Here is a 22,728-nt window from a genome sequence, read left to right as displayed (position 1 = left end):
AAAAGGAGAAGCAGAACTCTTTATCTTCATCTACTATACTCTGTTCTGTTATTAAAACAAAAAAAAAAATACTTCTTAAAAGTCAACAGCAGTTTCCATGCTCTGGTTCTGTCATGTAATCCAACAAGGATGAAGACGAGCTCTGTATCAATATCTCCCTCAATGCCATCCAGAACACCCAGCCCAACTGGGTGCTCCACCTCCTGAAGAAGGCACAGCGGCTGTACCTGACACCACGAGTTTGCACCTCCTGATGGAGTCCCTCAATCAGGAACCACAAACTGCTGGTGACCAACCCCAATCCACAGATGCAACCCATGCTGCCTACAGGAAAGCAGGTGGGACTGATGTCCCCCTAGGCCAACGGTGAAGCTGGAAGAGGAAGAGAGCACCAAAGGCTACACTGCAGAACGAGTTGCAGCTGTGAAAAGCGTCAAGCAATGTAAGGATTACTATGAGATCCTGGGGGTGAGCAGAGGGGCCTCAGATGAGGACCTGAAGAAGGCCTACCGCAAACTGGCCCTCAAATTCCACCCAGAAAAGAACTGCACCTGGTGCCACCGAAGCTTTCAAAACCATTGGCACAGCATATGCGATACTCAGCAACCCAGAGAAGAGGAAGCACAAAGACCAGGCACGATGGCTCACACCTGTAATCCCAGCACTTTGGGAGGCCGAGGTGGGAGGAAAAAGGAGGTCAGGAATTAGAGATCAGCCAGTTTAAGACTAGCCTGGCCAATATGGTGAAACCCTGTCTCTACTAAAAATACAAAAATTAGCCGGGCGTGGTGGCTCACGCCTGTAATCCCGGCTACTCGGGAGGCTGAGGCAGGAGAATTGCTTGAACCTGGTAGGCAGAAGTTGCAGCAAGCTGAGATCGAGCCACTGCACTCCAGCCTGGGTGACAGAGCAAGACTCTGTCTCGAGAAGAAAGGAAAGAAGGAAAGGAAAGGAAAGTAGAGAAAGAGGGAAGGAAGGAAGGAAGGAAGGAAGGAAGGAGGAAGCAGTATGACCATTTCAGCGATAACAGGAGCCAGGCAGCCCAGCCCAGCTACGGGCATGGGGACTTCCACCGTGGCTTTGAGGCTGACATCTCCCCTGAAGGCCTCTTCAACATGTTCTTTGGCGGTGGCTTCCCTTCTAGTAAAGTCCACATCTACAGCAATGGCCACATGTGCTATACATACCAGTAAAGGCAGGACCGCAGGGAGAACCAGGGTGACCGTGGGCTAGGGGTGTTTGTGCAGCTGATGCCCATCCTCACCCTGATCCTCGTGTCAGTTCTCAGCCAGCTCATGGTCTCCAGTCCACGCTACAGTCTGAGCCTAAGACCGTCTGTGGGCCACATCACAGTCTCAAAACAATCAAACCAAATGTGGAAGATGATTATATCGCCAGCCTCTGGAACAACTGCTGGAAGGAGAAGCAGCAGAAGGAAGGCTTTCTGTACTGGGACCGCTACTTTGGCAACACAGATACGTACCACAAAGCGCAGAAGAGGGGCACCCCCTGCTGCAGCCAACTGTCAGAGGTGCAGGCCTCCCTGCACGGATAATCCAGGGCCAGCAACGCCACCGAGGTCCAAACTATGAAATCCCTGGAGAATTTTTGGTGACATGCGCTGAGCCAAGGTGATGGAGTGTATATTTAAGGAAAGACATACAAAGAAACAAAATTAGTCTGGATGCAGTGGCTCACGCCTGTAATCCCAGCACTTTGGGAGGCCAAGGCGGGCAGATCACAAGGTCGGGAGGTCAAGACCGTCCTGGCTAACATGGTGAAACTCCGTCTCTACTAAAAATACAAAAACTTAGCTGGGCATGGTGGCGGGTGCCTGTAGTCCCAGCTACTTGGGAGGCTGAGGCAGGAGAATCGCTCGAACCCAGGAGGGGAAGATGTCAGTGAGCCAAGATCGTGCCACCGCACTCCAGCCTGGGTAACACAGTGAGACTCTGTCTTAAAAAAAGAAAAGAAAAGAAAAGAAACAAAATTAAAATGGAATTGGAAGCCGAAAAAAAAAAAAAAAAATCAACAGCAGACTAGGTCACATGCCTACCCCTAGACAAATCACAGGCAAAGGGGAGTGGTATAAGCATCCTTGGCTTAGATCAACCGGGATTTGACACCTGGACCTAACTTCCCTGAGCACAATGTCTCCCTTTGATACCTGATCAGGATTTGAGTTGTTAGCATTAAAGACCTGGGTGAGGGGCAACGGCTGTGATTAAGCAGCCAGTAGTGTCTACCACAACTGAAGCCCCTCTGACCACCCCCTGAATCCTGAGCCTCCTCCCACCTCCCCAGAGCAAATCGCTATTACCAGTTTGATGTATGTTATTCCAAACTTTGCATTTGTACATATGCATATACACAAAATACCATAAAAGACATGGGACATTTAATAGACTTTTTTTTTTTTTTGAGGTGAAGTTTGGCTTTTTCTGCCCAGCCTGGAGTGCAATGGCACAATCTCAGGTCACAGCAACCTGCAACCTCCACCTCCCAGGTTCAAGCAATTCTCCTGCCTCAGCCTCCCAGACTAGCTGGGATTACAGGCGGGCGCCATCACACCGGCTAATTTTTGTATTTTTAGTAGAGATGGGGTTTCACCATGTTGGCCAGGCTGGTCTGACCTCAGGTGATCTCCCCGTCTTGGCCTCCTAAAGTACTGGGATTACAGGTGTGAGCCACCACACCAGGCTTTAATAGACTTAATAATAGTGTATGTGGTGGTGAGTGGTGGGGTGGGTAAACATCCCATCCTACTCTGGGCATTTTTCTGCAATTTGCTTCATTACTCAATAATAGGTCTCAGCAATCTCTCCACACCAATAACTATTGATCTATTCTGTCTTTTCAACTGCTGCATAGGATTTCCTAGCATGGACACATCACAGTTTATTTAGATACTTCCCTATGGATAGCATCTTGGGTTGTGTTCCTAGCAGTTTCTAAGTACATCTATGGATAAAGACAGAGGATGCTCCCTTTGCCCCTCAGATCCATCCTTGTCTGCTCTGTGTCCAGGTTGCTGATAACATGAGCTGACTCCCTCACTTTTTGGCATCTGGTTGGATGAAACTGATGTGAGTGGCAGGAAGTCAAAGGGTGAAAGAGAGAGAACTTGGAGAGTTTATTCCCCTGGCTCACTTCCTACCACACTGAAGGTTGGCAGTGGCTGTATTTCTCTTGCAAAGGTCACAGGTCCTGTTAGGGGCCTGTCCTAGAGCTAAAGCTCTCAGGGCGTTCCTGTATCTGCTCTTGTTCTCTTGCCCCTTCAGGCCCAGGGGTAGCAGCACCTCCTGCTAACTGCTAGACCAAAGTGCTTTGACGGCCCCTGCTGGTTTCTCTTACTTTCTCCAAATAGCCCCTCTATTAAGCTCTTTTTGACTCTACTTTTTTTTTTTTTTTTTTTTGAGATGGAGTTTTGCTCTTGCCACCCAGGCTGGAGTGCAATGGCACAATTTTGGCTCACCGCAACCTCCGCCTCCCAATTTCGAGCGATTCTCCTGCCTCAGTCTCCCGAGTAGCAGGGATTGCAGGCATGCACCACCACACCCAGCTAATTTTGAATTTTTGGTAGAGACAGGGTTTCTCCCTGTTGGTCAGGCTGGTCTTAAACTCCTGATCTCAGGTGATCTGCCCGCCTCAGCCTCCCAAACTGCTGGGATTACAGGCATGAGCCACTGCACCCAGCCTTTTGACTACCTTTTCAGTGTGCTGGCTGCTTCCTGCTGGATTCTGACTGATGGAGCTAATTCCGTTCACTTAAAAGGGCAAGAACAATGAGGAACACAACCATTCAATTTTGGAGGGCTTTAGTTGACCCTCAGTTTGTCTCACTGTTTCTCCCAGCATCTCCCCTTCCTAGCTCTGGTTTTATGTCCTCTCAATCACTTGGTCCTTATAAGCAGCATCCCAGATGGCCCCTACCCCAGATCTGCCTGGTCCCTGGGCCTCTACTCTGTATACTACCCCATAGGCATGCTATGCTCCCATCTAGACTGAACTGTCCTCACGTGGGGAATTCACAGGGCTCTTCAATTGACTACTAAATCAGAACCAGAAAATACTATCAGTTCTAATGGAGCAGAAACAGGAAAATGCATGTGATCCCCAACTACGAAAATATCCTCCAGAAAAATGATAAGAGCCCAAAGCTTCCCATCACCCCTCGAAGCTCTCTAATACCTTACCTCATACCTCCTGTTAAGCTCAACACTAAGTACTTTAGGCTCCAAGATTAGTTTAGCAACCAGTCAACAAATTTCCAGAACTCCCTGCCTAGTTGTTAAGAATACAGGCTTTTCAGCAATTTCTCATCTGGGTGTATACCCCAAGGAGATGAAATCATCACCTCATAAACACATCTGTACTCCCATGCTCATTGAAGCATTATTCACAAAAGCCAAGATATGGAAACAACCTAAATGTCATCTATGGACAAATTAATAAAGAAAATATAGTCCATAAAAACACACACACACACACACACACACACACACAAACACACACAGAGGAATATTATTCAGTCTTAAAAAAGGAGATCCTTTCATTTGTACCAGAACGTAGATGAACCTGGAAGACATGTGCTAAGTGAATTAAGCCAGAAATAAAAATATGCATGATCTCACCTGTATGTGAGTTTAAAAAAAAAAAGAGCTCAAATACACAAAGAGAGAATAAAACAGTGGTTACCATGGCAAGGGGGAGGGGGAGAGGAAATGGGGACATGTAGGTCAAAGGACACAAAAGAGCAGATATGTAGGATGAACACATTTAGAAATCTAATGTACAACATTAGGGCTAAGTTAATAAAATCGCATTGCTTTGAAATTTGTGTGAACTAAGTAGATTTTAGCTGCTCTTGTCACAAAAAAAGTAACTGTGATATGATAGATATGTTAATCTGCTTCACTATAGTAACCATTTTACTATCTATATCTGAATTCTATAACATCATGTTGTAAATCTCAAAGATACACAATAAAAATTATTTTTAAAGAAGAATATGAGCTAAAAAGTCAGATAAACCAAGGTTCAAATATTAATCCCACCACTCAGCAGCTGAGATGCCTTATGAAAGCTATTCAACTCTGGGCCTTGGCTTCCTCATTTGCATAATTGAAATTATAAAATTACCTCATAAAGGCCAGGTAAGGTGGCTCATGCCTGTAATCCCAGCACTTTGGGAGGCTGAGGCAGGTGGGTCACCTGAGGTCAGGAGTTCAAGACCAGCCTGGCCAACATGGTGAAACCCTGTCTCTACTAAAAATACAAAAATCAGCTGGGTGTGGTGGTAAGCGCCTGTAACCCAAGCTATTTGGGAGACTGAGGCAGGAAAATCACTTTGAGTCTGGGAGGTTGCAGTGAGCCGAGATAGCGTCATTGCACTCCACCCTGGGCGACAGAGCGAGAGACTGTCTCAAAAAAATAATAATAATAAAATAAAATTACCTCATAGGATCGTTCCAAAGATTCCATGATATATCTAAAATATTTTAACAAAGTGCCTAGTCCACAGAGAACCCTCCATAAATGGTAACAGATATGGTTTTTTCCTCCCAAACCTCCATATAAATTGCTGTGGGAGGAAAAAGAAGACACGGGCCTTACCTCCAAGGAGCCTGCAATCTACTTTGGAAGATGAGACGAACATTCTTACAATAATGAACAGCACAGATGACCCTGTATTTTTAAGTTGTAAATTATCTGATATAAGCTTATAAGCTACAGTGAAACAGTATTGGAACTATCTTTTCCACATACTTGTTCGTTCTCTGTTTTTTTTTTTTTTTTTTGGAGACAGGGTCTTGCTCTGTCACCTAGGCTGGCATGCAGTGGCACAATCACGGCTCACTGCAGACTCAACCTCCTGGGCTCAAGTGGTTCTCCTGCCTCAGCCTCCCAGGTAGCTGGGACTACAGAAGTGCACCACCATGCCTGATTAATGTTTTTTATTAGTCAGGGGACTCACTATGTTGCCCAGGCTGGTCTTAAACTCCTGGGCTCAGGTGATCCTCCTGCTTTGTCCTCCCAAAGTGCTGGGATTACAGGCATGAGCCACCACATCCAGCCTTTCTTTTTATATTGTCTGTAAGTTTCTTGAGAGTAAGCGCCAAGCATTATTTTGTATAATAATAATGTTATTGTTTGTGTAACATATCCTTTTTTTTTTTAAAGACAGGGGTCTCACCATGTTGGTCAGGCTGGTCTTGAACTCCCGACCTCAGGTGATCCGCCCGCCTTGGCCTCCAAAGTGCTTGGACAGGTGTGAGCCACCACGCCTGGCCATAATAGATCCATTTTGTACACCCATTGCTTTCTGTGTAACCAATGCTCAGCACACAGCAAACATTCAAATGCAATTTGTCCATATAGTCACAAAATATTTGCATAGCACGTTAGAACAAGCACTTAGTTCTTTACAAAGCACTTTGAAAGGGAAGGTCATTTATTTTCAAAACAACCCTGTGAGGTAGTTACTATTATTATTAGAATCTGGATCTTCCAAATGAGGAAACTGTGGCTCAAAACAACTAAGCATCTTGTTCAAGTCACACAATCAGTTTATGATGTGGTTGGCCTGGGATCCAAGGCATTTGACCAGAATAAATGTGGAGCCTCTTCCTATAAGGGCCACAGAAGTCCATAAGCTGAAGAAGTCTCTCCTCTGCTGAATGTCTTTTTCCAGCCTCGAGTATGTTCTCTTTTTTCTAACCTTTCTCTTTGCGCTCTCCAACTGAGACAGCTGGCTCCAGTTTTTTCTTTTAGCCAAAGGGAATCAAATTCATTAGGATTTCTTTTGAGAGAGGCAGAGACTCTCCTGTTTATCCAAGCCCCTTTCAGACATATAAATGTATAATATAGTCATTAAACTCTGAAATACATGACACTGTCGTAACCACATACAGCTATTACAACATTCCTTACCTCCAGTCGGAGTTATTCACTATGCTTACGTTCTCTCCTCTTGGCAGGGTTAAGAGAGAATATGGGCTCTCTGTTTGGGAGAAACCTTTTCTTTTCACTAGGAATCCTTCTAAAAGCAGTTACATTGCTGATAAAAATCTTATTTATTTGCATGCTTCTGAATGCATTGGAAGGCCATCACAAAAAGCACAGTATACTCTTTGCAGGGAAAAAAATCAAACAATACTGAAATGTGTAAAGTAAAAACAGACAGTTCTCAAGAGAATGAGAAGACAAGTCACAAAGTGGGAGAAATTATTTGAAAAAGATATCTGATAAAGCATTGTTATCCAAAATATGCAAAGAACTCTCTCTCTCTTTTTTTTTTTTTTTAAATAAAGACGGGGTTTCACCATGTTGGTCAGGCTGGTCTTGAACTCCCAACCTCAGGTGATCTGCCTGCCTTGGCCTCCAAAGTGCTTGGATTACAGGCGTGAGCCACCATGCCCGGCCGCAAAGAACTCTTAAAACTCAACAGTAAGGCTGGTCCGAAGGTAGTGAGTTTGTTCACAGTCAGTTACAGGTTGAACTCCTTGTTCTACTCTTTCCCCCCTTATCACTACGGCATTTGACTAGTCGAAAAAAAGAAAAAAAACTCACTCAACAGTAAGAAAATGAGCAATCCAATTTTTAAAATAACCAAATTATCTAAACAGACACCTCAACAAAGAAGATATCAGATGGAAAGCAGGCACATGAAAAGATGCTCAACATCATGTGCATCAGGGAATTTCAAATTAAAACACAGTAAGATGCTACTACCCACCTATTAGAATAGCCAAAAACCAAAACAGTAATACCACCAAATGCTGGCAAGGATGAACAGCAACAAGAACTTTCATTCATTGCATGTGAAAATGCAAAATGGTACCACCACTTTGAAAGACAGTTTGGCAGTTTCTTACAAAACTAAACATACTCTTACCATATGATCCAGCAATCGTGCTCCTCGGTATTTACCCAAATGAGTTGAAAACATGTCCGCACAAAAACCTGCACATGAACGTTTATAACAACTTTACTCATAATTACCAAAACTCCGAAGCAACCAAGATGACTTTCAGTTGGTGAATGGATAAACTGTGGTACATGCAGACAGTGGAATATTATTCAACGCTAAAAAGAAATGGGTTATCAAGCCATGAAAAGACACGGAGGAATCTTAAATGCATATTACTAGGTGAACAAAGCCCATCTGAAAAATCTACATACTGTATGATTCCAACTATATGAGATTCTAGAAAAGGCAAAACTGTGGAGACAGTAAAGATCAACGGTTGCCAGGAGCTGAGGGCATTGCCTGGTTGAATAGGCAGAGCATGTGGGATTTTTAGGGCAGTGAGGCTGCTCTGTATGAAGTGGATTTTGTTCAAATGCACAGAATGTACAGCACCAAGAGTGAACCCTAGGGTAAACTATGGACTTAGGGTGATAATAATGTGTCAATGTATGTTCACCAATTTTAACAAATGTATACTTTGGTGCAGATTTTGATAGTGGGGGAGGCTGGGCATATGTGGGGGCAGGAGGTATATGGAAAATCTCTGTACCTTCTTACTCTATTTTGCTGTGAACCTAAAACTGCTCTTAATAAAATGTTTATTTTTTCAAGTAAAAGTTTTTCTCTCATGTCTCCCACGCCCAGTCTACTTCCCACGTGTAACTGTTGTTTAATGTTTACTGTATTTTCTTTCCATCTTTTTTTTTCTCACACACGAATGTCCATGTATATGCAAGATTTTTTTTAAAGATCAGTGGCTGATATGTATACATATATGAGTAGAGCAAGGTCTTCTTACAATAGTGGAAATACTTAAAACTACCTAGCCGTTCCAAGCAAGGAATAGTTAAGCAAACTCTTATATATTACTAACTGAGCGCTGTGTAAAGAAAATGACTTCAGGCTCTAAGGTAATTAGAGTAGAGTAGTAGGCATAGCAGTGATAGAGTCAGACTGGGTTTAAAAGCCCCCATCACTGCTGGGCACGGTGGCTCACGCCTGTAATCCCAACACTTTGGGAGGCTGAGGCAGGTGGATCATGAGCACAGGAGTTCGAGACCAGCCTGGCCAATATAGTGAAACCCCATCTCTACTAAAAACACAAAAATTAGCTGAAGTGGTGGTGCGTGCCTGTAGTCCCAGCTACCCAGGAGGCTGAGGCAGGAGAATTGCTTGAACCCAGGAGGTGGAGGTTGCAGTGAGCCAAGATCACATCACTGCACTCCAGCCTGGGCAACAAAACGAGACTCCATAAAAAAATTTAAAAATTCAAAAAAAAAAAAAATCCCCAGGGGTCGGGCACAGTGGCTCAGGCCTGAAATCCCAGCACTTTGGGAGGCTGAGGCAGGCAGATCACAAGGTCAAGAGATCGAGACCATCCTGGCCAACCTGGCAAAATCCCGTCTCTACTAAAGATACAAAAATTAGTTGGGTGTGGCGGCACATGCCTGTAGCCCCAGCTACTTGAGAGGCTGAGGCAGGAGAATTGCTTGAACCTGGGAGGCAGACGTTGCAATGAGCCAAGATCATGCCACTGCACTCCAACTTGGGCAACAGAGGAAGACTCCATCTCAAAAAAAAAAAAAAAAACCATCACTATTTAAACACGTAGTGAGTCCTCTCTAACCCTCACTTTTCATCTGTACCGTAAAAATATTAGTGGTCACTCAAAGGATTGCTGCCTGGATTAAATTAAAAGTGAGAGTGTATACAAAGTCCTCAGCAAAGGGCTTGGTACTTAGTAGATGCTCCATTAGCTCCAATCCCTTCTTGGCCATAGACCCTTGTCCTGGTGATCATTACTATCCAACAGCTCGCCTCAGTGCCTGGCACAAAATAAGTGGTAAAATAAATGTTGGCTGAGCTGAACTGTAGTAGAACAATATCACTTTTAAAAATCAATATTTGGGGACATGGGATATGGTTTAGTATTTCAAGCAAGATGAGATTGAATAGAGAGAATGCGAGGTAGACACAAGGTTGGAAGGTCAGGGTGGGTGGAGGTCAGGGAAGTCCCAGCCACCCTGTATAGCAGAAAGGGCAGAGAAGGAAGGAAATCATCGCAGGTGAGATCAGCCACACTCAGCACCAAAGAGGTGGTGCCCAAGGGGCTGGAAAGCATCTGGTAAACTTCACATCTGCCCTGGTAAGGAGGTTTTCTCTGCATTGCTGCCATGGCTCTCTGTTGACACATTAAGAAAGAAAGCCTGGCCAGGCACAGTGGCTCATGCCTATAATCCCAGCACTTTGGGATTACAGGGCAGGCAGATCCGAGGCCAACCGAGGCAGGCAGATCACCTGAGGTCGGGAGTTCAAGACCAGCCTGACTAACAGGGAGAAACCTCATCGCTACTAAAAAAATACAAAATTAGCCGGGCATGGTGGCACATGCCTGTAATCCCAGCTACTTGGAAGGTTGAGGCAAAATAATCACTTAAACCCAGGAGGCGGAGGTTGCTGTGAGCCGAGATTGCGCCACTGCACTCCAGCCTGGACAACAAGAGCGAAACTCCGTCTCAAAAAAAAAAAAGAAAGAAAGAAAGAAAAGAAAAGGAGCCCAATCCTATTCAAAAAAAAAAAAAAAAAAACAGAAAATTGAGCTCTCATAAGAGGAAAGGAAGGAGGATACTTATGGCACAACCTATAGAATACTGCAGGTGCATTTCTTTTCTTTTTTTCTTACTTTTCTTTTTTTTTTTTGAGACAGTCTCACTCTGTCACTCAGACTAGAGTGCAGTGGTGTGATTTCGGCTCACTGTAACCTCACTTGAACCTCCCAGGTTCACGCAATTCTCCTGCCTCAGCCTCCTGAGTAACTGGGACTACAAGCATGAGCCACCACACCAGGCTAATTTTTTGTATTTTTATTAGAGACAGGATTTCACCATGTTGGTCAGACTGATCTCGAACTCCTGACCTCAGGTGATCCGCCCACATCAGCCTCCCAAAGTGTTGGGATTACAGGCATAAGCCACCACACCCCGCCTGCAGGAGCCATTTCTTAAAACAAAAAATAACTTCGGTTTTATATTACAAAAATGTATGTGCCAATTGCGAGAGGAAAAAAATCATCCATTATCTAACCAGAGAAGACCCTTGTTAAGACCTTAGTCTTATGTCCTTGCAGATTTTTTTCCTATGCCTGCATACATATATCTTGCACATATCATATGTGTAAAATATTATATGTGTTTTCTATACAGGATATCCTCCTATCATGTCAATAAACAATCATCTATGACATCATTTTTAATGGCTGAATAAAATTCCAACATCTGGCTAACCCATACCTTATCTAACCAATCATCTATTGTCAGACACTTGGGTCATTTCCAAAATCTTGCTACTATAAACAGAGCTGCCAGGAACTTCCTTAGAGCCATGCCCTGAACTTCTGATCCTCTTTCACAGAAGGGTGAAAGAGAACAATGAGCTATTTGCTAAAGTCTCAACCCCAACCCAACACCCCCTTGTTTCCACCCTTGGCGATACTCAGCAGTCCTCTGGAAACCAGCTGGGGGAATCCACAGTCAGGACCTCGGATGCCCGAGGATTTGCCCCTGCTCCTAGAAGGAGCATCTGAGTCTCTTTGAATCCACATAATAATGTTTTTTTTTTTTTTTTTAGACAGGCTCTTGCTCTGTCACCCAGGCATTATCAGGGCTCACTGCAGCCTCGACCTCCTGGGCTCAAGCAATCCTCCCACCTCAGCGTCCTGAGGGGCTGGGACTACAGGCATACATCAGCACACCGAGCTAATTTTTGTAATTTTTTGTAGAGATGGGGTTTCACCATGTTGCCCATGCTGGTCTCAAACTCCTGAGCTCAAGCGATCCACCCACCTCCACCTCCCAAAGTTCCGAGATTACAGGTGGGAGCCACCATGGAACCAACATAATTAGATGTGGGGGCCCAGAAATCAGGCCAGCTCTAGCCGCAATTGGGAGACAGATTCAAGAGGTCCTAGTTAACCATCAACTCTCTCTTAAGTGTTTCCCTTCCCCAATACTGTCCTGTCCTCTCGAGAGGAAACTACCTAGTCCCCAAACCCCTGAGCCCTGCTCTCAGATTGACAACCTCATTTCTACAGCTCTGCCAGCAGTCAGGCTCCCTTTAACATCTTGAGTCAGCCACATTTGGAACTAAACACTGCAGAAAGGCATAAGATGGGTAAACCATAATCCCTGCCCTCAGGTGGCTTCTACTCTGGATTAGTCTCCCAGAGCTGCCAAAACAAAGTACCACAAACTGGGTGAATTCAACAACAAAAATGTGTTGTCTCACAGTTCTAGAGGCAACGGCTCAGAAAGCAAGGTGTTGGCAAGCCCATGCTCCCTCTGAAGGGTCTAGGGAAGAATTTTTCCTTGCTTCTCTCTAGCTTCTAAGGGCTGCTGGAAACCTTTGGCATTCCTTAGCTTGCAGCTGCGCCACTCCAATCTCTGCCTCCACCTTCACATGGCCTCCTTCCTTGTGTATCTGTGTCATTGTGTCCAAATTTGCATCTTCTTATTGGACACTAACCATACTGGATTTAGGGCCTCTTTAATCCAGCATGATTTCATCTTGACTATTAGGTTGGTGCAAAAGTAATTGCAGTTTTTGCAATTACTTTCAATGGCCAAAACTGCAATTAATTTTGCACCAACCTAACAAATTTGCAAAGACTCTATCTCCAAAAAAGGTCATACTCTGGGATCCTGTGTGGACCTGAATTTTGGGGAGACACTACTCAACTCAGTACATTCACAGATAAAGGCAAAGGTGAACGTAAAACATCAGGCCTGGCACAGTGGTACACACCTGTAATCCCAACACTTTGAGAGGCCAAGGTGGGAGACTCACTTGAGGCCAGGAGTTCAGGAGCAGCCTGGGCAACCAAATGAGACTCTGTCTCTAAAAAACAAAAAGTAAATAAAAATAAACAAAAATCAAAACTGTAGGTATGAAATTACTATTATAGGCCGGGCACAGTGGCTCACGCCTGTAATCCCAACACTTTGGGAGGCCAAGGCAGTGAATCACGAGGTCAGGAGTTTGAGACCAGCCTGGCCAACATAAATGAAAATTTAGTGAAACCCTGTCTCTACTAAAATACAAAAATCAGTCAGGCATGGTGACGCATACCTGTAATCCCAGCTACTCGGGACTGAGGCAGGAGAATTGCTTGAACCCGGGGGACAGAGGTTGCAGTGAGCTGAGATCACACCATTGCACTCCAGCCTGGGCAGTAGAGTGCAAAAAAAGAGAAAGAAAGAAAGAGAGAGAGAAAGAAAGAAGAAAGGAAGGAAGGAAGGAAGGAAGGAAGGAAGGAAGGAAGGAAGGAAGGAAGGAAGGAAAAGAAAAGAAGAAAGAAAGAAAAGAAAGAAAGAGAGAAAGAGAGAAAGAGAAATGACTATTATAGCTTTAAATGAACCAGGAGGGAAAAGTGGTAGGTGTGAGTATGAGGTATGAGGAACTGTGAGTCTGAGGGTTTCTCACAAGCACTTTAAGTCACCTTGTCTTGTACCTCTTGGTCTGGCCATGCTTAGGAGTCAGATTTGCTGTGAGACCCCCAAGAGCCCCTAAAATTCTCTGTGGAATAGGAATATTTCTTAAATGCTTTTTTTTTTCCTGCCACTACTATTTTAGCATAACTTCTTGATTTCTCTCCAGCTCTACTCACAAGCCCATTTCCTTTCAACCATAAGTTCTGGAGACAATCATGGCAGGAAAAAGGCAGACATTAATGAGGAACATACAAAGGCAAAACTGCAACAGCTTTTCCCCCAATTTGCTGTGCTTTCTGCACATTTTTTCCCCTTGCCTCTGCTATTTCCAGTTTTGAAAAGTGGGGAAGGTGCAGGAAGCAGCATTATCCTTTTTGAATCTGTGAGGTTGCTCTTTCCTGCCCCAGCTGTGCACTGCTGCTCACATAGCTGGGTTGTAAAATCCCGGTGAGTTAATGAGGGTGGAGCCCTTCTCCCTGCGAGCGCTGGCAACAGTCTCTGCACTTCCAGAGCTGACCCTCGGTGTTGAAAGGGCTTGGTGGGTGCTGAGATTTCAGAGATGCAACTTGACAATCAAGTCATTACAGAGGCAGCAGGGTTTTCTTCAGAAGCCTATGCCCCCATACCTAAACCTTACCCTTGAACAATCTCAAAAAAGATGATTTTTCTCCACCAACTCTTATGGATAACAGCAGAACTCAGAACAAGGGCTATCACAGTCAATGCTTATCCATCAATTCTCCCCAGCACAGGGTCCAGTGGGACCATAACCCTGACTCCAGGCTTTCTTCTGTAAGCATCTTTGACTCTTAGCCTAAGAACAGTCTTTGGCTGCCTGGGGAGAGTGTCCTGAAAATACAAGGGAGGAAAGCCTTCAGGAGCAATCCTCAAGCAATGAGTAACAGGAGGTGATGAAAAGACTCCAACTTTCTTGCCCTTGGCAAGAGGAGAGACAACTCTGAGGTTTGCTCTCTGCTGTCTCCCAGAGGTCCCCAGCAGGATTGAACCTGAGTGCCCACAGTGGTAATCTGCTCATTAATGTATCCTGCACTGTCTCACTTCCCCTCTTCTTTATCTGTGCCTCTGGGGGTCACCTCTCAAATACACAATTTGTTCTCAAATCTGCATCATCAGGTCAATTTCTGAGGGCACCCAACTTAAAACACATAGTTGCATTAATGTGTATTTTCCTGTTGGATGATGAACTCCCCACAGATAGCCAAAAACTGTATTTCTCTGAGAACTCATCCTGCTAAATGCTTTCTATTAATTACCTCATCTCATCTGCCTGAAGACACCACTATTATTATTATCCACATTTTACAAATGAGAAAAATGAAGCTCAGAGAGCTTAAGTCACTTGTCCAAGGTCACACAGACTATAGAAGAAGAGCTAGGATTTGAACCAAGGTGGTCTCTCTCTGAAGTTCACACTCTTAATGATTGCATGTTACATAAGGTATTCAATCATGGTATGAAAGGAAGGAAGATGGCAGCAAGCAAACTTGACAAACACTGGTACAGTGTTCATTATTTGGGTGCTAGAGATCATCCAATTTCTCAAACATGTTTAAGACCCAATGGAGACAGAGGCCATCAGAGTGTCCTTCCCCAGATTTTCGTGCACCTTTTTTCTGTTCATTTATTGATTCCTTTTGTGTCTAAGACACTGAATTAGGACCTGTGGAGGTCACAAACTGAAACAAATTCAAGGAGCTTACAATCTACTAGACGGTATGGGAGAGGGATAAAGATAAAGTAGAAGCGCCTGCAAAGATAAATGACAAGACCAGAGCTTCCATCAGGCTCACCAGATTCATGGCTAAATGCGTTGAGCAGAGAAGTGCCATGTTTTCAGGGAAGGTAGCCCCTGGGAACTGGAGTGGACAGCTGCCCTAGAAAAGGTAAGGCTTAGAGAATGGGGGTAGTTTTCTGGCTAGGAGCAGGGCTGGAGGGAGAATGAAAGGGGAGAAGCACGTGAGCAAAGCCACAAAGCCAGGAGATACCAGGTGATTCTCTTCATCACTCTGCCTCCCCCACCTTTCCTCAGGTCAAAACAACTGGGGAGTCAAAGGGGGCAACTGAAAAAGATGTTTACCAGAGAGAAACCAAGGTTCAAGAGACAATGGCTGAGGGTTGTAGATGCATGGTAATTCATGACTACTTTTCAAGCCAAGACACGTCCAAAGTACACAAACCACATACTAAACAAGTCACCCTTCCTGCAGGTCTAAGAGGGCTGATTGAGTAAGATGACGCATGTGACTGCGGTGGCTTCCCACTCTGAAAACTTGGCACCAGAAGACACTGCGTAACTGCCAGTCTCACTGTTGTGCTTGGATTACACCGCTTGGAACTCGGGAGTGTCACAAACTTTGGGGGTTGAAGACATTTCTCTGAAGCCTTGGCAACTGAGACCTCATTTACAGCTCCTGTGCTGGGAGAGGATTTCTTCTTTGCTCACCTTCACCCTTCACCCTTCACCCCAGTGAGGGCGTGGGCAGGAGAGATTGGCACACTGGATAAGAAAGAGAGAGAAACCAGCCAAATACTCTGCACCATTTTGCAAGGAGCAATCAGGCATGAAAAGCCTTGAAGATTCTGGGCTACCAGAGGCAGAAGTTGCTCAAGAAGGACCTTACTCTTTTTGTTTTTAATTTATTTTTTCAAACATTGAGATGGGCCAGGCATGATGGCTCATGCCTATAATCCCAGCACTTTAGGATGCTGAGGTGGGAGGATGACTTGAGCCCAAGAATTCCAGACTAGACTGGGCAACATAGTGAGATGCTGTCTCTACAAATATATACAAAAATTAACAAAGTGTGATGGCACATGCCTGTGGTCCAGGTGCTTGGGAGGCTAGGGTGGGAGAACTGCTTGAGCCCGAGAGGCTGGGGCTGCGATGAGCCAAGATCACACAATCGTATTCCAGCTTGAGCGAAACAGTGAGACCCCATCTCAAAAATAAATAAATAAATAAATAAGTAAAAAAAAATTTGAGATGGAGTCTATGTTGCCCGTGCTGATCTCGAACTCCTGGGCTGAAGCAGTCCATCCACCTCAGCCTCCAAAAGTGCTGGGATTACAGACATGAGCCACCGTGCCCACAGGTCTTACTCTTGGTGGCTGTGTTCAGAGCTAACAGCCCCTCAGATCCCTTTGGCCTGCCCCAAATACACATGCAACCTAAGTAAAGACAATGACTGTTCTGTACAACCTACCCCAAGTCCCAAACAGATAGCTGCCCCCAGACTCCTTTCAAGTAGAAATTCCACAACCACCATTCTTACCAGCCTTACATTGGGGCACCTAGAGTTTTATAGCCAGGGCTATAGGCAGGCAAGACCCACGATCCAAGTCCCAGGAGGTTAAAAATAGTTTACCATTTATTCAGCAAGATACCAGGTCTTGTTAAAGGGACACTGTGTAACCAACAAGCTTATGTAAGGATCATGCCCCTGGCGTTCCCCACACTCTGCCCTAGACGAGGCAAATACAGGTGTATTGAGGCCCATGGGGCAATCTTTGTCCACAGGGGCCTGGGAGCAGAAGGATAAATGCTTCCCCATTTTCTCTCCCCCAACCCTAGGATATTCCTGAGATGCATTTCATAAATCTTCTCAGAAGGTTCTGCATAGGGGTGGTCAACTCAGTAACTCATCATTTTATCGTGACGGAGTTCAGAACACACTACCCCAAAATACAGCACCTTGGCATTTGAGAAAACAGCAGAAGCAGGAAGGTCTCTCTGACCTTTTCTTGATCTTCTCCGCTGAAATAAACCAGGAAAGAATATTCTTACCTTCCCCTAAAGTAGGTCATAAGGGCCAGGTGCAGTGGTTCATGCCTGTAATCCCAGCACTTTGGGAGGCCAAGACAGGAGTACTGCTTGAGGCTGGGAATTCAAAACCAGGCAACATAGTGAGACCCAGATTCTACAAAAAATTAGCCAAGCATAGTGGTGAACAACTATGGTCCCAGCTACTCAGGAGGCTGAGGATGGAGGATTGTTTGAGTGCATAATGTCAGGGCTGCACATTGCAGCCTTCCCTGATGGTGCTGCTCCACTCCAGCCTAGGCAACAAAGCAAAATCTTGTCTCAAAAGAAAAAAAAATTAGTTGATAGGTCATAAAATGCTCATTCAGGCCAGACGAGACAGCTTACACCTGTAATCCCAGCACTATGGGAGGTAGAGGTGGGAGGATCACGTAAGCCCAGGAGTTCAAGACCAGCCTGGGCAACAGAGTGAGACTTCATCTCCATAAAAATGTTAAACAATCCCACTCCTGTGTGTAGTTAATAATAACAAGAAAAAAAATGTCAGACAATAAGCTGAGCATGGTGGCAAGGTGGGAGGATAATTTGAGCCTGGTAGGCAGAGTTAACAGTGAGCACTGTACTCCAGTCTGGGCAACAGAGTGAGACTCTGTCACAAAAATACATAAATAATTATCAAATATTCTCATTCCAGAGGTGCCCTCCATATACCTTGAGAAAAGTAATGTCCTTATCTCTGAAGACACAGAGAAAAATTTGAACAAACGAGCCTTGCTAAATTCCCCCCAGTTGATTACTATTAAATCATACCTCCTTTGTCCAATCATACTTCTCCACAACTGTCCACTCTGCATTAAGACTAAGCATAAAAAAAACACACACACACACAAGCTTGGCCAGGCGTAGTGGCTCACGCCTGTAATCCCAGCATTTTGGGAGGTCAAGGTGGGTGGATCACCTGAGGTCAGGAGATCAAGACCAGCCTGGCCAACATGGTGAAACCCTGTGTCTACTAAAAATAGAAAAATCAGCTGGGTGTGTTGGTGCTCACCTGCAGTCCCAGCTATTATGGAGGCTGAAGCAGGAGAACCGCTCGAACCCGGGAGGCAGAAGTTGCAGTGAGCTGAGATCGCGCCACTGCACTCCAGCCTGGGCAACAGAGCAAGATTCTGTCAAAACAAACAAACAAACACAAGCTTCCCTCTTTCGTGGTTCTTCACTTCTTTTTTTTTTTTTTTTTGAGACAGAGTCCCCCTCTGTCACCCAGGCTGGAGTGCAGTGGCGTGATCTCAGCTCACTGCAATCTCCGCCTCCCGGGTTCAAGCTATTCTCCTGCCTCAACCTCCTAAGTATCTGTGACTACAGGTGAGTGCCACCAGGCCCAGTCAATTTTGTACTTTTAGTAGAGTCGAGGTTTCACCATGTTGGCCAGGCTGGTCTCAAACTCTCAACCTCAGGTGATCCGCCCACCTTGGCCTCCCAAAGTGCTGGGATTACAGGTATGAGCCACTGCAGCCAGCCGGCTCTTCATTTCTGAAGGCCCCATGTCACATCAAATATATTAAATAAGGGAATATGCTTCTTTTTATTTGTTTATTTATTTGAGATAGAGTCTCACCCTATCACCCAGGCTGGAGTCTGACCTTGGCTCACTGTAACCTCTGCCTCTGGGGTTCAAGTGATTCTCTTGCCTCAGCCTCTCAAGTAGCTGGGATTACAAAAGCACACCACCACACCCAGATAATTTTTGTATTTTTAGTAGAGATGGGGTTTTACTGTGTTGACCAGAGTAGTCTCGAACTCTTGACCTCAGGTGATCCACTCACCCCAGCCTCCCAAAGCGCTGGGATTACAGTCGCAAATCACTGCACCTACACTGAATATGCTTCTTTCTTGTTAACTTGTCTTTTATCATAGCTGCCTCAGCTGAGATACTCAGGAATCTCAGAAGATATCACTTGCCTTCTGAAAGTGACCCAGTAGGGCACAGCAGTGTGGGTTTCCTTAGATCCTTTCTTCTGTTGGGGTTGTACATGAACCTTTTCTGTTATAACCAGTCAGATATAGGTGATGAGGAGGAAGGCAGCAAATCACACTGTCATGTGTGTACCTATGCAACAATCTTGCATGTTCTTCACATGTACCCCAAAACCTAAAATGCAATAAAAAAAAGTTCATTTAAATTTAAAAAAAAAAAAACACTGCCTCTACCAAAAATACAAAAATTAGCCAGGTGTGGTGGTGCATGCCCACAGTCTCACCTACTTGGGAGGCTGAGGCAGGAGAATCACTTGAACCCAGGGAGGTGGAGGTTGCAGTCAGTGAGCTGAGATGGCACCACTGCACTCCAGCCTGGGTGATAGAGGGAGACTCTGTCTCAAAAAAAAAAAAAAAGGAAGAAATCGATTACAAAAAGACGCAGGGAATTTTTGAGGGTGATGGAGCTGTTCCATATGTTTATTATGGTGGTGGCGATTACACAACTGTATCTCATTTGTCAATCCTCATAGAATTGTATACTGCCAAAAAAAAGTGAATTTTACTTTATGTAGATTATACCTCAATTTAAATTATTTATGTATTTATTTTTAAAGACAGAAGTCTCCTTATGTTGCCCAACCATGCATCAGCCTCTAGAGTAGCTGGGACTATAGGCACACGTCACTGCCCCCAACTTATATATATCAATTAAAAAAAGAAAAAGACATGGGCCTTGGGGTCACTAGGCATTACAGAACCTCAGCCCCACCATTTCCTTAACTATGTGACTTGGACAAGTTCCTTAAGCTTTCTGGACCTTGGTATCCTCATCTGTACATGGGGATTCCTGGTTCACAGGTTTGTTAGGAGGATATAGTGAGTGTGCGTATATAATGCAGTGCCCGACACTCATTCCGCATTAGATCTCACTATGCTAGCCAGCCACAAGTCACAGCAGGAATCCCTTCTCAGGTCGGCCTCACATCTGTCTGCCCTGTGCTCTCACCCCCACCTCCCTCCAAGTGGCCCTCTGCCCAGCCTGGATTCCTGGGAGGCATTGATGCCCACTCCTGAGGACTCTAGAAGCAGTCTGGGCTGGGTTATAACTTGGTGTTACTGAAATCTGGCTTTGAGGCCCAACCGTCTATGTGAGCTTTAAAATCCCTTTGCCACAGCCACCAGCTGTGCCCCACAGAAGAGCCAGTAAGCTCAAAATGCCACACCAGGCAAAGGGTATGCTCGCCTCTGCTCCTATAGGACTGAGATTTTTATCCTATTCTTTTTGATCTCCTGGCACAGAGTAGATGTTCACTAACTGCACAGGAGGTGCCACCCCAGGGCAGCTAGCTTCTTGGCATTTTATCAGACTATACTAAACATTGTTTGATTATGGGTTCTAACACTTTTTTTCTTTAGTTTTGGGGGCCAAGTGTGTTTGGTCTCCTAGCTAACGATTTCTCTTGAAAACTTTCTGTCCAACTTCTCTGTTGTAAAGATCCCAAGCAGATGGTTTCATAGTTATGAGGTTATGTGAAATGTCCCATTCATTATATTAAGTAACAAGATAAACCCTTCCTGGCAAATTTTCATTGGTTAGGATGAAGTTCGGGGCACTAACCACTTGTGTACTGCGGGCAGGATTTGACAAGGACAATCACGCCATAGGGTTAATGGAGTACTTTGTCTGTGCCAGGAGTGCTGGGCCTCTAGGCAGAGTCACACAGCTCCTTCCCAGCTTCTGAACCTGGGTATACATGCTGTCAACATGCAGATGCCTCATCTCTTGGGGTCTCTGTTTCTCCACTGTGATTTTTTTTTTTGAGACAGTCTCATTCTTGTCAGCAGGCTGTAGTGCAGTGGTGCGATCTTGGCTCACTGCAACCTCTGCCTCCTGGGTTCAAGTGATTTTCCTGTCTCAGCCTGCCGAGTAGCTGGGATTACAGGTGCCTCTTAAGCGATTCTCCTGACTCAGCCTCCCGAGTAGCTGGGATTACAGGCATGTGCCACCACACTCGGCTAATTTTGCATTTTTAGTAGAGACAGGGTTTCTCCATGTTGGTCAGGCTGGTCTCGAACTCCCAACCTCAGGTAATCCACCCGCCTTGGCCTCTCAAGGTGCTGGAATTACAGGTGTGAGCCACCACGACTGGCTATTTTTTTAATTTTTAAGATGGAATCTTGCTCTGTTGCCCAGGTTAGAGTGTAGTGGCACAATCTCAGCTCACTGCAACCTCCACCTCCTGGGTTCAAGCAATTCTCCTGCCTCAGCCTCCCTAGTAGCTGGGATTATAGGCATGTGCCACCACACCCAGCTAATTTTTGTATTTTTAGTAGAGATGGGTTTTCCCCATGTTAGCCAGACTGGTCTCAAACTCCTGACGGCCAGTGATTGGCCTGCCTCGGCCTCCCAAAGTGCTGGGATTACAGGCGTGAGCCACCACGCACGGCCTTAAGTTCCTTTAAACCCTTCATACTAGCAGGTCAACTCCTCCTCCATACTCCTTGCCTGACCTGGGGCCGACATCCTGCTGATGGAGCAGCTTTGAGCAAGCTTTGTTTAAGGGCAGCTCCCAGGAGAACTCGGGTGCCCTAGCTGGGCCACGGAATAAAAAGGACTGTGCGTTTCAAAGGAAAGGGTGAGGGAAGGGGTGATTCAGCCTCGTCTCAAAGGCTAAAAATAATCTGGCTTTGTAGACTCTTCCTCCAACTACTCAGGGCCCGGAAAACGGGAGGGGGAGAAAAGGGTGGAATCTTTACATCAGTCCTGACTATTAAGCATGTGCTTGTCAGAATAGAGTTAAAAGGGAACCTTCATCCTAGGCTGTCTTCCACGTCTACTTCTTATGACTAGAACTCACCACTCATCTCGTTTGTAATAAACGCAATTAGGAGGAGCTAGGTGGGATCCCCCTGTTGTCTTGTCCCACTGTGGTCTCTTGTCTCACAGTTTAAAGCCCAGATAGGCATCCGCCTCGAGTCAGCCTTCCTGGAGTCTGTATGCCCACATGCACCTGAGCCTGCACATGTGGCCTCTATGGGTACAGAATCCCATCTCCTTACATGTTGTTTGGGCAGATAAAAACCCTCCCTCTTCCCCTAGATAGTTTCATAACAAAGGAGACAATGAGCAGGAGATGCTTTTATCCTCCTTAAGCAAATCCAAGTGGCGTTCCAGCCTTCCTATGGTCAGATGCAAGCTTCCTCTGTGTGCCAGGGTTGGAGTTTTCTCTTTACTGGGCTTCCTTTACTCATGGTCTGCAAATTGTCTCAGTAGGACAAGGACTCCTTGCTGCCTAGCATGCTTCTCTACTCCGCCTGAACCTGGGTGTTTGTAAACCTGTCAGAAATTCCAGAGGACTGGCTTCCTTTATAAACCAGGTTAGAGGCAGTCCAGGAGGCCTATTTAATGGCCAGCACATGGGGATTTCGGACCTACAGCCTCCTGGTGGGTTCCTGAACCAGGCGATCTTCCTGGAAGCAGTAAGCAACATGGGAGGTTCTGCTTCTTT

At 45.3% G+C, this 22,728-nt stretch overlaps 1 long non-coding RNA gene and 1 pseudogene across 1 annotated transcript in view; one reads left to right on the top strand and one right to left on the bottom strand.

The window, feature by feature from the left end:
* LOC135269733 (uncharacterized) overlaps positions 1–22,728 on the bottom strand; it is a 258,654-nt gene that overhangs the window by 191,682 nt on the left and 44,244 nt on the right. The gene's annotated exons all lie outside the window — the stretch shown is intronic.
* On the top strand, positions 114–1,555 carry LOC105734439 (dnaJ homolog subfamily B member 12-like; annotated as a pseudogene).

Source organism: Aotus nancymaae, unplaced genomic scaffold (genome assembly GCF_030222135.1).
Source record: "Aotus nancymaae isolate 86718 unplaced genomic scaffold, 86718_ANA_hifiasm-v0.15.2.pri h1tg000057l, whole genome shotgun sequence".
Lineage (NCBI taxonomy): Eukaryota > Metazoa > Chordata > Mammalia > Primates > Aotidae > Aotus > Aotus nancymaae.
This window is presented reverse-complemented; position numbering and strand designations above follow the sequence as displayed.